Source organism: Erythrolamprus reginae, chromosome 2, assembly GCF_031021105.1.
Source record: "Erythrolamprus reginae isolate rEryReg1 chromosome 2, rEryReg1.hap1, whole genome shotgun sequence".
Lineage (NCBI taxonomy): Eukaryota > Metazoa > Chordata > Lepidosauria > Squamata > Dipsadidae > Erythrolamprus > Erythrolamprus reginae.
Genome location: NC_091951.1, coordinates 146,664,012 through 146,680,619, shown reverse-complemented (window position 1 = coordinate 146,680,619; position 16,608 = coordinate 146,664,012). Strand labels below are relative to the sequence as shown.

General features: G+C 39.2%; 1 long non-coding RNA gene across 1 annotated transcript; it reads right to left on the bottom strand.

Annotated features, from left to right (window-relative positions):
• Positions 1 to 3,679: 3,679 nt before the first annotated feature.
• Positions 3,680 to 9,759, bottom strand: LOC139161113 (uncharacterized). The gene is made up of 4 exons (XR_011558068.1): positions 9,681 to 9,759; positions 5,570 to 5,904; positions 4,418 to 4,524; positions 3,680 to 3,765 (listed from the first exon to the last, which is right to left on the bottom strand). It is a non-coding gene; the product is annotated as an uncharacterized lncRNA (long non-coding RNA).
• Between the last annotated feature and the right edge of the window lie 6,849 nt (positions 9,760 to 16,608).

The window sequence follows — 16,608 nt, the reverse complement described above, 5'->3', positions numbered from 1 at the left end:
TAGACTTCTCCCAAAAATTCACAGGTACAAATTTCAGACACACACACACGTTTGAAAATTCAAAACAATGTTCTTTATAATGAAAAGTCACTTCAACTAAGCCCTCTTTTGGTATAGCAAAGAGCACTTGTCTCCAAACAAACTGATAATTTGTACAAGTCCCTTATCAGTTCTGTGATACTTAGCTTGCAGCTGTGAGGCAATTCACAGTCCTTCTTCATTCACAAAGTGAAACACACTTTGCTCTGGTTTAGTTTCAAAGCGGGAAAAAATCAGCACACAAAAGGTCAAAGTCAGTAAAGCAGTCACGAAACACAACGATCACCATGACCAACACAACAATCCACCATGACCAAACCCACAGGCTGCTATTTATAGCAGCCTCGCTAATTACCACAGCCCCACCCAACCACAGGTGGCCTCATTTTCTTTGATAATAATCTCTCAGTTGTTGTTGCCTATGCATTGCTCTCTGCATGCGTGGCTGCATCATTAACTCTTGTTCTGAATCCAAGGAGGAGCTAGATAATTGATCTCCTTCTGAGCTGTCTGCCACCCTGTCCTCCCTGTCACTCATGTCTTTTTGGTCAGAGGAGCCTTCATCAGCAGATTCCACTGGGGGCAAAACAGGCCTGCAGCATGTGGATGTCTCCCCCACATCCACAGTCCTTGGGGCAGGAGCTGGGCCAGAGCTAACCACAGCACATGGCATTGGACCAGATTACTTACGGGACTACCTTCTGCCGCAGGAGTCCCAGCGACCGGTCAGGTCCCACAGTGTCGGCCTTCTCCAGGTCCTGTCAACTAGACAATGTCACTTGGTGGGGCCTAGAGGAACAGTCTTTTCTGGTGGGGGCTTCAGCCCTCTGGAACCAGCTTCCCCAGAGATTCGTACTACCCCCACACTACTTGCCTTCCGCAAGAGTTTGAAGACCCACTTGTGCCAACAGGCCTGGGGTTATCAGACATCAGCCTCTGTCAATGAATAGAATGTATGTTTGTTTGTTAGAATGAGAATGACTGGGTTTTTTTAAAATAAATTGGGGGTTTTAGATTAGTTAGTTTAGTTTTAAAAATTGGATTTAGGATATTTTGTACTGCTCTTTATATGCTGTAAGCTGCCCAGAGAGGGGCGGCATATAACTCAATCAATTGATCAATTGAATGAATGAATGAGTGAATGAATGAATGTTGGGAAAATCTTTACATTTATAGAACACGAATATGCATGAACACCATGTATATGTGAGACACATCTGCCTGAAAAATACAGTGTCCCATAAGATGCATGCACTGTACTACCTCTCTTATAGATGTTGATTCTCTATAGCTTAGGGCAGGGGTGTCAAACTCAAGGCCTGAGGGCTGGATCTGGCCTATGGGGTGCTTAGAATTGGCCCACGGGGCTCCTCTGGAAACAGCAAAGGACCGTCCGACAGTGCTTCTGTCAGCAAAAATAGAGCTTGGTCTTCCCAAGCTCCATTTTCACTGGCAGAGGGTTGCAGAGGGTTGCAGGAGGCCATTGCAGCTGAAAATGGAGCAGGTCACCAGGTCACCAAAGGGTTCCCTCACACAAGTTATGTCTATCTGGCCATGCCCATCTCAGCTTCCTGAGCTCAAACACAACCCTGATGTGGCCCGCAATGAAATTAAGTTTGACACCTCTGCATAGTTTTTTTTTTCTTTAAGTCAGCAATAAATTGCCAAGACGTCTGACAACTTTGAGCAATTTTCCTATGTGGTCAGGTTTTTAATTGCTTATTTCCTCCCTAAATTCTTCTCCTTTATTTCATCTAGTCAAAATAATAGCGGTAAAGACATGACTAATTGGAATTACTATATTAGCAAAACTGAAAAAAGTGGGGTTTTTTTAAAGAAAGCATTTACCACCCCCACAAAAAAATATAGTCACTCTGGTCAGAGCAGTCAAAACATTCAAAATGACATTTTCTTTCATGCCCAGAACACTTAGAATAGCTAGTTTAAGGTGAGAGTGCTACAATGTCAAAATATTTTGCACCTGTGTACTCTCCATCCTTTACGAATCATAAATAGTGGTCTCACTCTTCCTAGAGTGATTCTAGATATGGCTGATTTTTCTGATGGAACATTATCACTGGAGGTTTTCAAAAATTGACTGGACCATTTGACTGAGATGGTGTAAGGCTCCTACCTTGAGGAAAGGATTGAACTAGGTTTCTGACGACCTTTCCAACTCTATGATTCTGGGGTTGTTTTCAGGGCAGCATGGAATATGACACCACTGTGTAATGACTATGCCACTATATATCCTGTTTCAGATTTCTTTGACCTCACATCCAGAGGGCGGCAGTTCTTCAGTTGAGATGCATTTTACCACAGGATCCAATCTGGGTTGATCACAGGGACTGGGACCAGAGGTTTTGTCTTCTGATATATCTCTTTCAGATTCATGTTGAAGTCCATCCTCAAGAAACTTCTTTATGTCTGTGTTATTGAGAGATTCCCTGAAGATGGACTCCCAGCATGAATCTGAAAGCTCAGAAAGACAAAACCTCTGGTTCCGGTGACCGATCCAAAATGGATCCTGCAACATTATCTTGGGACATGTATATTCACCTTCATTCATGTATTTTACTACTTAAAACAACTCCTTGTGCTTCACTATGTGTGACCTTTATTTGATTATTTATTTCTTTGATTTATAAACTACCTCAATCATCACAACAACTCAAAGTGATGCACCATACAATGAAATCAATTTAAAACACCCAACAAAGAGGACTAGCAAGAATTAATAATCAGAAGAATTAAAACCCACAGCAGGGAACAATTCATCAGTAATATTTGTAGAACATGAGTATATAAACACCATTTACTATATGCGCAGCACATTTGACCAGCCTGGAAAATAAAGTAAGGCATCCCATAAGATTGATATGCATTGATCAGTATTCAAAGTAGAGTCATTGATCATCTCTACTTGATGATGGGTGGGTTGAAAGATCTTATGGCACGGATTATTATCTGTACATATACCTGCCATTCCAGATAGTGCAAGAAATGTGGATAAGTAGATGGAAAAAGAAATGTGCACAAACTGATAGGATTCCTAGGAATCCTATCCTAGGAGAGGGGCGGCATTCAAATCAAATCAAATCAAATCAAATTAAATAAATAAATAAATAAATAAATAAATAAATCTCTTTAGTAGCGTATGCCATGTATATGGATCTACACAAATGCAAGGTATCAGCGAAACAAATAGCATTTCTCCCTAACTCCTGCAAGTGACATAATCTCAACTACTGTATACACTATAAAAAAAAAATGGAAAAGAAATGGTAGAGAAACAATTATGGCGGACACAAAATGGATACCGGTAACTCAAATAGACTCATAAACTATATTACTTTGTAAATTCATGCCGTCCAATATTTTTTCTGAGATAAAATACATGCTAATGTTTACTGAATTTCATGCCTTAAGTTTCTCATTATTTGTCAAGCTGTGTGTTTCAATTTCAAATTTTAACTCCTTCACATATTTTAGATATAATCACATATTTTAGATATAAACTGATGCTCAAAGTGTCATTTTTTTAAAAAAAAAAGAATCATAAATAATGAAATAATTACAAATTTGTTGGAATTTTAACAGTATTTTATTATTCAGCATTAAATATTACATAGCACATTGATTTTGAGTCTCAGTGTTGCAACTCATCTCTTCATAGATAACATTTTTCCTTGTCTTTACCTTGGTTTTTTGGAAGCATTTCTTGATCTATTTAAAAAGACAACACATGAGAGGCATTATCCCTAAGGAATTTGTTTTTTTTTTTAGTATTTCCAAATTACTTAACAGTTCCTTATGCTATGTGTAGATCTGTTGAAACATATAACATAAACAAGATCTAAAAAATAAATTCCACAATTCTTAACAATTTTTTTAAAATTGATAATTACCATATGTAAATCATAGTGTAAAATTAAAAAAAATCAATATGTGAGAACTGTAAAATAGGTTTGTAACGTGTTCATTTCATAAACGTTATACTTGAACTGAATAATTTCTGCATCAGCCATTATAGGAAGAAGGACATAGCTGGATATTTTCAAGATAACAATGACAACTACCTGTCAGCAAATATTAATGTTGTATTTGTATCACAAAGCTTTTCTTTGCAGCTCACATTTATGTGATTATGGTTATACATTGGTATAGAATAATTGGAATAAATAAACCTCCCGTCATTTAAATTGGATTTTTTGTGTGTGCTGTAAATATTCCTTACTATACTACAATTATGCAGGAAATAAGTCATTTGAAATTATTTTGGGACATTCCGTGACTAAGGCACATGATTTTTAGGAAGAAAAGAATGGAAATTGATGGAACTTAATTCATACAATACCTTGTAATTAGCCATACTTACATCCACATGATAGAGGATACACGATCCTAACATAAAAGCCAAGAGCATTAACACAGAAATAAAAATATGCAGCATCCAGGGAGATTCAAAATTCTTCTTTGAAGATGCTACAGTGAAGAAAATTGGACATGCAGTTTACCATAGTATTTTACACCAGATTTCCCAGCCTCTAAAAGTGAAAGGATAATATATTTATATTTAATTATTTTAAAAGATTATCATTGTATGCATGGACATACAATTGTATGGGCATTGTATGTATATAAGTGTATGTGTGTGTGCGTGTGTGTGTGCGTGTGATTTCCTTATATATAGTTAATTTATAAAGTTAACAAATTGTTTCAGTCCAATTGGACTTAAGTTTACAGAATATATAAGAAAATCATATGGTAGTGATTTCTTTATATATTCTGTAAACTCCTTAAGTCCAATTCAACTGAAACAATGTATTAACTTTATAAATACACAAATCAATCAATATGTTGACTTTCAAGGATGATCAGTTTCTAAATTAAGATTGGGGTGTAGGCTTCAAGGTGAATTGGAAAGTTTCTAAACAAAAATGAGGTAAATTAAGCAGTTATCTGAATAACCAAATCAAGGCCTGGATTGAATCTTCTGGTCTATAAAGTTCAATTATTTAACAGTCTAGAAATTTCCAGTTTAAAATTCAATCCATCCCATTGTCAAGTTTCCCATTTATGTATTTTCTCAAATATGTACTTTTGAAATATAGACACATACCAGATGTATATTTTATTTATATGTTTGCTTAGGGTATATTATTTGCTTAGGGTATATTATTTGTTTCTCATTCATCTCAGAACAATGTATTTTATATGCTACTATACTTTCATTTTGTAGGTACTTGACTCAAATGAACACATTTTGTGTTATATTAGAACCAAACATGAAGATGCTGACGTCTGTAAGGGAAAGTGAACAAGTTGCTATTTTCCCCAACCCCAGTAACATTATTACTTTTTTTTAAAAAAAGATATCACCTTAATTTATATCCAAACTTTCCATATTTAAATTCCTCAGACTTTTAAGGCAACATGATTAATAGAGTTCAAGATATCTAGATAGTACCAAATTGGGAAAAGTGATTAATGATTTATAATTGAAAATCAATTTTTTGTCCATCTTTACCTTTTACTGCCAAAAGAATATTCACGCTACTATTATTCTGCTTAAGCCCAGTGTCTGTTTTGCCATACACATATATACATTGCTGTCATTCTCTCTCAGATGCTTCAGTGTGATTGTGGCCATGTTGTTCATCTCAAAATACTCAGTGCGATTTTCATAAGCAGGATCTTCTCTCTTGATTTTGCCGTGTTGGATAACATTAAGTACATTCACGACATCTTCAACGGTTCATTTCAGATGTAGACCTTCAATCCTATGCATAAACTTGCAGGTGAGATTGACAGCCTGCCCTTCTCCAGCAATAAGAACCATCAATTCCTGACTCACCATTTTATCTGGAAAGAAAAAGATCTCCTGAGCAGTGTTCTCTCTAAATTTTTTTTTGGGGTGAGCGGAAAAGTATAGTGTCTGAGCGGCAGTCCCTTCGGGACTGGGCGGCACAGAAATAATAATAATAAAATTTCCCTCTTGGCTTCTGGGCAGGTTTGGAAAACTCTGAGTTGATGATGATTTTTAAGTGAGCGATTGCTCACTGCTCAGCTTAGAGGGAACTATGCTCCTGAGTGAAGGTGATGGTGAGTATTACCCTTGCCATATTGATGTCGGTGGATCTTAAGTGTTATAGTGCACGCTAGTTCCTATTCCAAGTCTATTTAAAAATGCAACTGCAACCCCTGAAGAGGAAGCTTCATTATAGAATCCTTTCAGTTGTATTTCAGTCTGAAATACTGAAATACTGAAAAGAAACCCAAATTATTTCCAGGCATTCAGTACTCACAATGCAAGTTCCAATTATTCCTTCACACTAGGAACAGCCGGGTTTATAAGTCTTATCACAGTTATGTACCTCTGTCTGCATTTCCTGTTGGATATCACCTGCTATACAGTCTTCTGAAAACTGGCAGACACAATAAACAAGCTTTAATTTGCCATTTCCTGTCATTTCCCAGTAGCTTTTTATTATTGACACCACATCACAGACTGAGAGTTTCTATGTTCTCCTGCATAGATTTGCAAAGAAAAAAAATGCATACAAATCGTGGAGCTGCTTTAAAAGCATTGGCTATCACTTTTAAGGGGCATTCATGTGTTGAAGCTTGGTTCAGCTGCCTGGATGGGTGTCAACAAACTCAAACTCAACCCAGACAAGACGGAGTGGCTGTGGGTCTTGCCTCCCCAGGACAATTCCATCTGTCCGTCCATTACCCTGGGAGGGGGGAACTACTGACCCCCTCAGAGAGGGTTCGCAACTTGGGTGTCCTCCTCGATCCACAGCTGACATTGGAACATCATCTTTCGGCTGTGGCGAGGAGGGCGTTTGCCCAGGTTCACCTGGTGCACCAGTTGCGGCCCTATTTGGACAGGGAGTCATTGCTCACAGTCACTCATGCCCTCATCACCTCGAGGTTCAATTACTGCAACGCTCTCTACATGGGGCTACCTTTGAAAAGTGTTCGGAAACTTCAGATCGTGCAGAACGCAGCCACGAGAGCCATCATCACCTCGAGGTTCAATTACTGCAACGCTCTCTACATGGGGCTACCTTTGAAAAGTGTTCGGAAACTTCAGATCGTGCAGAACGCAGCCACGAGAGCCATCGTGGGGCTTCCAAGATTCGCCCACGTTTCTTCAACACTCTGTGGCTTGCATTGGCTGCTGATCAGTTTCTGGTCACAATTCAAAGTGTTGGTCATGACCTTTAAAGCCCTACATGGCATTGGACCAGATTACCTCCGGAACCACCTGCTACCGCACGAATCCCAGAGACCGATAAGGTCCCACAGAGTTGGCCTTCTCCGGGCCCCGTTGACTAAACAATATCGTTTGGTAGGTCCCAGGGGAAGAGCCTTCTCTGTGGTGGCCCCGGCCCTCTGGAACCAACTCCCCCCGGAGATTAGAACTGCCCCCACCCTGTCTTTCATAAACTACTCAAGACTCATTTATACCGCCAGGCATGGGGGAGTTGAGATAGCCCTTCCCCCTAGGCCATTACAAGTTATGCATGGTATGTTTGTATGTATGTTTGGTTTTATAATAGGGGTTTTTAGTTGTTTTTTTATTATTGGATTGTACATGTTGTGTTTATTGCTGTTGTTAGCCGCCCCGAGTTTACGGAGAGGGGCGGCATACAAATCCAATAAATTATTATTATTATTATTATTATTATTATTATTATTATTATTATTATTATTATTATTATTATTATATGCTACACCCAGTATTGTCAAAGCATTTGAATGCTTCCCCCCCTATGTCCAGGTTCTTTTTTCTCCTCTACATCTAACCAGCTGAACAATTATAACAATTGTAAGAGATCTTGGGGGTGGGGAGTGTCTCCTAAAATATTTGTATTTCAATGATATTCAAGACTAACAAATTACCACCTCCAATTGCAAGACAAGCTTATTTTCCTGGCATTCAACTAATAACATCGTACAGGTAGTCCTCCACTTACAACAGTGACCATTTGAAGTTACAACAGCACTGAAAAAAGTGACTTAGTGACCCTTTTTCACACTTATGACTGTTGCAGCTTCCCTGTGGTCACATGATTGACATATGGACGCTTGACAACTGACCCACATTTATGATGGTTACAGAAGTCATGTGATTACCTTCTGCAACCTTTTGACAAACAATGTAAGTGGAAAATCCAGATTCACTTAAGGACCAAGTTACTAATTTAACAACTGTAGTGATTCACTTAACAAATGTTGCCCAAAAAGTTGGGCAATACTCACTTAACAAATTTCTCACTTGGCAACATAAATTTTCGGCTCAATTGTGGTCTACGTCAAGGATTACCTGTATTGGTTTTCAGATTGCCCACCCTCTTTGAACCTGTGAGGATATCTATATAATTTAAAGAGTTAGTCTTTATCATCCCAAAATCTCAAAATATAACTTTTATATTTTTAAGACATATTTTAGGAATGCTTAAAAGTATTTTCTGCTGGCATTATAATAAAGCATAAATTCTGACAGAAAGAACTGTAGCTACCCAATGTTTGGATATAAGTATCAAATTCTTCTGATTATGGACATGCTTCAGTATAGGGATCAGAACAGTGCAGAGATTCATATTTGAAAGAGAAAAAGTGACTTAGAGCACATGTCACTATGAAACATATTTTTCTCTTAGGATTGCGTGCAAAAATTGGCTGTGGCTTATTTAAGGAGTTACTGACAGGTACAAAATGTGCATAACATCTCCATTTTTCTTCTTGGAATTTCCTATTCTGATAGTTTAATCTGAGAAAATTAGTTAGATTAATCTGAGGAATGTCATTAGTTTAATCTGAGAAAATTAGTTTAATCTGAGAAAGTTAGTTAGATTAATCTGAGGAAGTTCATTAGTTTAATCTGAGAAAGTTAATGGGATTCTGACAATTCTGACACCATGAAAATTAATACCATAGTTGCATCCATTACTGTTAAATAAATTTGGAAAGGAAGATTCTCACATTTTAACACTACAACTTGTATTTAGAATTTGTATGAAGTTAATTTCTAGTAATATTACCATACATTTCACAGCCAAATCTAAATATACTACTTTGTATCCCACACACAGACATGCATATTTATGCTTTGTTGAACAATTTGTGCTTTTTCACACTTAAATTGTCTACTTTACTGTACATGAACGTTGCCAAGACTGAAAATGAAGGCTATGGGGTACAACACAGCTGTAAAACAAAAATAATACTTAACAATTATTGGCCAGATGAAATGGAATCTCTTGAAAGAACATATGAAACCCAATTACTACACTGGGTTTCTTTGTTATTTTTTATTTCATACACACACACACACCAGCCTTCTACAAGTCATGCTAAGATATAAAGAAAGCATATAGGTTTTTAATAAATCATATATTAACATTCTCAATATTCACATTATTGAAAGAAAAATGTTAATTTATACCAATAGGCTAAACTCAGATCTGATTTCTTACACTGCAAAACAATGTCTCCCTTTATATAATAAATAAAACAAAGAGCCAGCCAAGTAAACAGTCTTTTTGAACTTAGCCTACATCAATAATTGATGTAACCCACAGTGAGGGTTAAAATCAGAAGAAAAAAAACATCTTTTGGATATCTTCTACCTTTTGGTTCTGCATTTCCAGGAGAAAGCAGCAAGAGAAAATGTGTAGAAAGGATCCAGAGCATTTTGCAACAGCTGCTTTTTTCTAGCTGAAGGCCACTACTTTTTACCCACAGAACAAAAATTACTGGTAACTTCCCACTTAGGTGATCATGTGATTTTCAATCTAACAAGTACTAAGCTAAGTGTACATCGTAATAATATATAGAGCCAAATCTAATGGTGTGAGTAATAACACACAAATAAAAATACATTTCTGAGAAGATACAAAGACATGTATTCAGCCTTAGTTCCTGTTTTAACAAAATATTAACAATCACAAAAATCTTCATACTAGTCCCTCCTAAGTGTTCTGTCGGGCTCTCTGGTAGACTCCTCCCAAAAATTCACAGGTACAAATTTCAGACACCCACACGTTTGAAAATTCAAAACAATGTTCTTTATAATGGAAATTCACTTAACGTAAGCCCTCTTTTGGTATAGCAAAGAACACTTGTCTCCAAACAAACTGGTAATTTGTACAAGTCCCTTATCAGTTCTGTGATACTTAGCTTGCAGCTGTGAGGCAATTCACAGTCCTTCTTCTTTCACAAAGTGAAACACACTTTGCTCTGGTTTAGTTTCAAAGCAGGGAAATATCAGCACACAAAAGGTCAAAGTCAGTAAAGCAGGCACAAAACACAACAATCAGATAATCCTCCACAATGGCCAAACCCACAGGCTGCTATTTATAGCAGCCTCACTAATTACCACAGCCCCACCCAACCACAGTGGCCTCATTTTCTTTGATAATAATCTCTCAGTTGTTGTTGCCTATGCATTGCTCTCCGCATGCGTGGCTGTATCATTAACTCTTGTTCTGAATCCAAGGAGGAGCTAGATAATTGATCTCCTTCTAAGCTGTCTGCCACACTCTCCTCCTCCCTGTCACTCACGTCTTCTTGGTCAGAGGAGCCTTCATCAGCAGATTCCACCGGGGGCAAAACAGGCCTGCAGCATGGGGATGTCTCCCCCACATCCACAGTCTTTGGGGCAGGAGCAGGGCCAGAGCTAACCACAACATTAAGCAAAGCTTATTTTATTTATTTTACTTTATTTATTTGTTTTGTCAAGTATGCATTGGTGGTATACAGAGATATAATAATATAAATGATACTACTAAAAGAAAAACAGTAGGACAGGGGATGGAAGGCACTCTGGTGCACTTGTGCACGCTTGCACTTTATTCCACCCCCATATACAGATTAATTGTCTGTCTGTCTGTCTGTCTGTCTGTCTGTCTGTCTGTCTGTCTGTCTGTCTGTCTCTATCTATCTATCTATCTATCTATCTATCTATCTATCTATCTATCTATCTATCTATCTATCTATCTATCTATTAGATTTGTATGCCGCTCCTCTCCATAGTGAAGTGTTTTTAAGATAGATTGAAGGAGGACTAAAATATAAATAATATTGATTAATTTATGTGTGTCTATGTGATCTTTCTGAATTGACATTTTTTTTTATTAACAACTTGTTTGTTAGATTAAGAAGCGGTCATTTACTTTAAAAGCTTTGAACGTGAATGTTTATTTAGGTTTATTGCTAAGTAGGCAAGGATAGGAATGCACTGTTAATCATAACTAGCATATAGACCTCATCAAATGAACCTTAACTCTTGTTGTTTTTAGGATATCCACCAAATCATTTACCATATTTTTAGGAGTATAAGATGCATCGGAGTATAAGACGTACCTAGATTTTAGAGGTGGAAAACAAGGAAAAAAGTATTCTGAACCAAATGGTGTAGTAATATATTATTTAACAAAATACCAGTAGAGCAGAATACCTTTTACAACCATATATACTTTTTACAAACTTCAAACTTGACAGCTTTAAGACTTGTGGATTTCAACTCCCAGAATTCCTCCTCCAGTCATGCTAGCTCAGGAATGGGAGTTGAAATCCACAAGTCTTAAACTTGCCAATTTTGAAGACTCTTGCACTCCTAAACCCTAACCCAGGGGTCTTCAAACTTGAGAGCTTTATGACTAGTGAACTTCAATTCCAAGAGTTGTTCCTCCAGTCATATTAGATGGTGTAATTAGAAGGCAAACCACCTCTGTTTTTGTGAAAAATGGGCCATTTTCACCCATTTTTCCCACAAAAATGGCATTTTTGCTTTCTCTCATTCCCTGGGAGCTCTCTGTAGGCTTCCCAGACCCTTTGCCCACCTCATTTTTGCAGAAAGAACAGGCAAAAAAGGCCCCGAGTCTTCAGAGAGGGACAGCATACAAATCTAAGAAAGAAAGAAATAAAAAAAAATGTGAGCATTTTTGCCATCCCCAGCACCTAGGAACTCTCTGCAGGCTTCCCAGAACCTCTGTCCACCCCATATTTGCAAAAAATGGGAACATGGGGGTGGGGCTTCAGGACAGCAAAAATGGTGTATTCAGTATATAAGATGCACCATCATTTCTACCCTCTTTTAGGGGCGGGGAGAAGGTGTGTCTTATACTCCAAAAATGTAGTATTTCCAGGATAAGTGATATTACATACAATACAAGAAAAAATGTAAATAGACAGTGTCACATTACTGAACTATACTGCATACTGTAGGAAAAAAAATGGTAGCCAGACAATTATGGTAGACAGAAAATGAATGACTCAAATTCACCCATAAACTAAATTACTGTGTAAATTCATACCTCCCAACATTTTTTTCTGGGGGAAGTACATGCTAAAGATTACTGAATTTTATGTCTTCAGTTTCTCATTTTATGCCAAGCTGTTTCTCATAATTCATGTAGTTCTGTGTCTAATCCAACTATCATTTTTATTTATAATGATATTTTCCTCCCCCAAAACTAAGGTGCATCTTATATTCTGAAAAAATATGATACTTTGTTTTAGGCTTAGGCTTGGGTTTGATATACAGTGATCCCCCGATCATTGCGAGGGTTCCGTTCCAGGACCCCCCGCAACGAGCGGGTTTTCACGAAGTAGCCCCGCGGAAGTAAAAACACCATCTGCGCATGCGCAGATGGTGTTTTTACTTCCCAGCAGCGAGGAGCCGAAGATTGGGGTTTCCCCGCCGCCAACGCCCACGTTCGCCTTTGACTTCGGGACTCAGTTGGTAAACCGCGCGGCTGTTTTAAAACATCGCCGCCGGCATGTTCCGAAGCCAAACGAACCCGGGTGGCCGGGCGAGCAGCGAGCGAATGGCGGGTGGCCGGGCGAAGGGCGGGCTCGCTGCTCGCCCGGCCACCCGGGTTCGTTTGGCTTCGGGACATGCCGGCGGCGACGTTTTAAAACAGCCGCGCGGTTTACCAACTGAGTCCCGAAGTTTGCCTTTGACTTCGGGACTCAGTTGGTAAACCGCGTGGCTGTTTTAAAACGTCGCCGCCGGCATGTCCCAAAGCCAAACGAACCCGGGTGGCCGGGCGAGCAGCGAGCGAACGGCGGGTGGCCGGGTGAAGGGCGGGCGAAGGGCGGGTGGCCGGGCGAACGGCGGGCGAGCCGGGCGAACGGCGGGCGAAGGGCGGGTGGCCGGGCGAAGGGCGGGCGAGCGGCGAACGGGGGAAGACCCAGGGAAGCCGCCCAGCAGCTGATCTGCCCGGCGCCATCTACGCATGCGTGCCCATAGAAAAAAGGGCGCGCATGCGCAGATGGTGTTTTTACTTCCGGGTTCAAAAATCGCCGTTTCGCAATCATCGGGAGCGCAATACCCGGGGGATCACTGTACATTATCCTTACCAATGTTCCCTCTATTTTTTTTCGTTGTGGGGGGAAAAGCATAATGTCTGAGCGGCACATTTTCATGCCTGGGTGTGGATCAGTTAGAAACAAAAGGGGGTCACGTGACCTCAGGACACACAGCAATGGTCATAAATATGAAATGCAGCAAAGTTTTGATCCTGCGATCATCGGGCTGCTGCGAAGTTCCTAAGTGTGAAAAGGGTGCATAAGTCACTTTTTTCAGGGCTGTTGCAACTTTGAACCGTCAGTAAATGAACCATTGTAAGTTGAGGACAACCTGCCTTCCCCCCTAGATGTTTTCTGTGGAGCTTCAAAATGGACTCCTGATCTGCTTCTAAAAGAGTGCACTGATCAGACAGATAATCCTCGACTCCTGTTCTGACCGCAATGGAGGCCAACGTTTCTATCTCCTGAGTAAGATGGTTATTAAGTGAGTTCTGCCTCACTTTACCACCTTTCTTGCCACAGTTGTTAAGTGAATCCATGCAGTTGCTTGTCAGAAGATCCTAAAAGATGTTCACAAAACCCTGGGACATTGCCACCATCATAACTACTGTTCTGTCGGGCTCTCTGGTAGAATCCTCCCAAAAATTCACAGGAACAAATTTCAGACACACACACGTTTGAAAATTCAAAACAATGTTCTTTATAATGAAAAGTCACTTAAACTAAGCCCTTTTTTTGGTATAGCAAAGAGCACTTGTCTCCAAACAAACTGGTAATTTATACAAGTCCCTTATCAGTTCTGTGATACTTAGCTTGCAGCTGTGACGCAATTCACAGTCTTCTTTCACAAAGTGAAACACACTTTGCTCTGGTTTAGTTTCAAAGCGGGGAAAAATCAGCACACAAAAAGTCAAAGTCAGTAAAGCAGCCATGAAACACAACAATCAGATAATCCTCCACAATGGCCAAACCCTCAGGCTGCTATTTATAGCAGCCTCACTAATTACCACAGCCCCACCCAACCACAGGTAGCCTCATTTTCTTTGATAATAATATCTCAGTTGTTGTTGCCTATGCATCGCTCTCACCATGCATGGCTGTATCATTAACTCTTGTTCTGAATCCAAGGAGGAGCTAGATAATTGATCTCCTTCTGAGCTGTCTGCCACACTCTCCTCCTCCCTGTCACTCATGTCTTCTTGGTCAGAGGAGCCTTCATCATCAGATTCTACCGGGGCAAAACAGGCCTGCAGCATGTGGATGTCTCCCCCACATCCACAGTCCTTGGAGCAGGAGCTGGACCAGAGCTAACCACAACAACTATGTTGTCAAGTGTCCAAAGTTTGATCCAATACCCCTTTATTTTTCTAACAAAGTCCTTCCTTCCTAAAAGGAAGAATAGAAAGAATAAAATGGAAAAAGGGATTAAAAGGGGATACCAAAAAAAGGAGTTTGGTACAAAGTTCTGCTCAGATTAAAGAAATTGGAGTTTGAGAAGGATTGATTAAGCTTGGAGTGTTGTTTTGTTTGCTCTTTTTTAACTTTAATTATTTTTTCTATTTAGATATATAAATTTAGGAATTGCTGATCTGTTTTAATAAAGTTAGAAATATTGATTATAATAAGATTTGGATTAATGCATAAATGGAATTGAATTTAGAATTGTTGGGGAGATTAATGATATTAATAATTTTTAATTGATTAAAAATAGAGAATACTTAGATTTTTTCCATTTTTTTCTTTTCTCAAATTGACTGAAATTTAAGATTAATAATTAAGTAAGAAATGTAGATAAGTATTAATTGGCTAAATGTTAGATGGACTGAAGTAATTTTTAAATTTGGGATTAGGTAAATGTGCTATTTAGAGGGGGAGGAAGAAGTCTGAAATTCCTATATGTTTATGTTTTGTTTTTAATTTTCTTTTGTTAACATCTGATTGGCTATACAAGGTTTTCTTGGTTTATAGAAAAATGTATATACAAAGAAGGAAGCACTTTGGCATAGTGGTTAATAACATTAAGAGCATTAAGGAGGGAATTTAATTAAAAGAAAAGTATGTACCTGGATGACAAAATTCTTTTTTCTATATTCAATTTTATACTTTTGAGATAAGCGGGGAAACCACAACCCCATTTTTTTATGTTAAATGTTGGTATGTCTGTTTGTCTATTTTATGAAAAACCAATACAAATTTATTTTTTAAAAAAAGAAAAAAAGTTTGCAAATTTTTTGATGATTGATATTAGTTACTAACAAAATACCACATTTTATTCATGGAAAATTAGATGGTACACTGTATTGTTTGAATGTATGTTGAGAGAAAATTTAAAAATGATTTACATCCCCCAACCCCCCAAAAAAGTCCTTCTGTCAGGCCCAAAGTAATTATGTGAAGTAAAAGATTGGTCTGACACAGTTTGCTAGTGATGGAGGAACGGGGGGGGGGGTGAGAGAGAGAGAGATAGTCCACCACACATTCCTTTCTGCAGATGCATAGTAAACGAACACAGGAAAGAATCAGGAATAGTGTTGGGCGAACCGAACCCGCACAATTCGGGTCCATACTGAATTTTGTGGTGTTCAGCATACCGGATTCGAACCTGATTTTTAAAACAAATTCGCGCTTTTGTTCGCCGTTCATGCCGAACACTGCGAAAGCCACCCTCCGGCTGTCATCTGCTGAGAAGAGGAGGAGGAGCCGGGCGCCAGTGGTGGCGGAGGAAGGCGAACACTGGGGAGCTGTCGGACGGTCGGGAGGATGGGATGGAGGCACAAAAGGAGCTTGGGAATCCCTCCCACGAAGAGATTCTGGGGGCAGAGCTTTGACATCACGTATACCGGCAGGTTGCTAAAGACGCCAAGGTGATCACTTCCTGGATTCCATGGAATCCAGGAAGTGATCACCTTGGTGTCCTTAGCAACCTGCCGGTATATGTGATGTCAAAGCTCTGCTCCTGGAATCTCTTTGTGGCAGGGATTCGCCAGCTCCTTCAAAGGAAGGTCTTTTCACGTAAAAATAAACATTTTTATTTTTAAGTGAAAGGACTGCCCTTTGCTTGCAGTGCTGCTGCAGTGTCCTTTTTCCCTCCCTCCTCCTCCTTCCTCTCCACTTCTCTCTTCCCTCTCCCATTTTTTTCCTTCTCTCCCCTTCCCTCTCATTTATTTCTTTTTCCTCTCCCTTGTTCTTTCCCTCCATCATTTTCTACTGCACCTGTGCAGGTAACAGAATCGTGCACAGCGA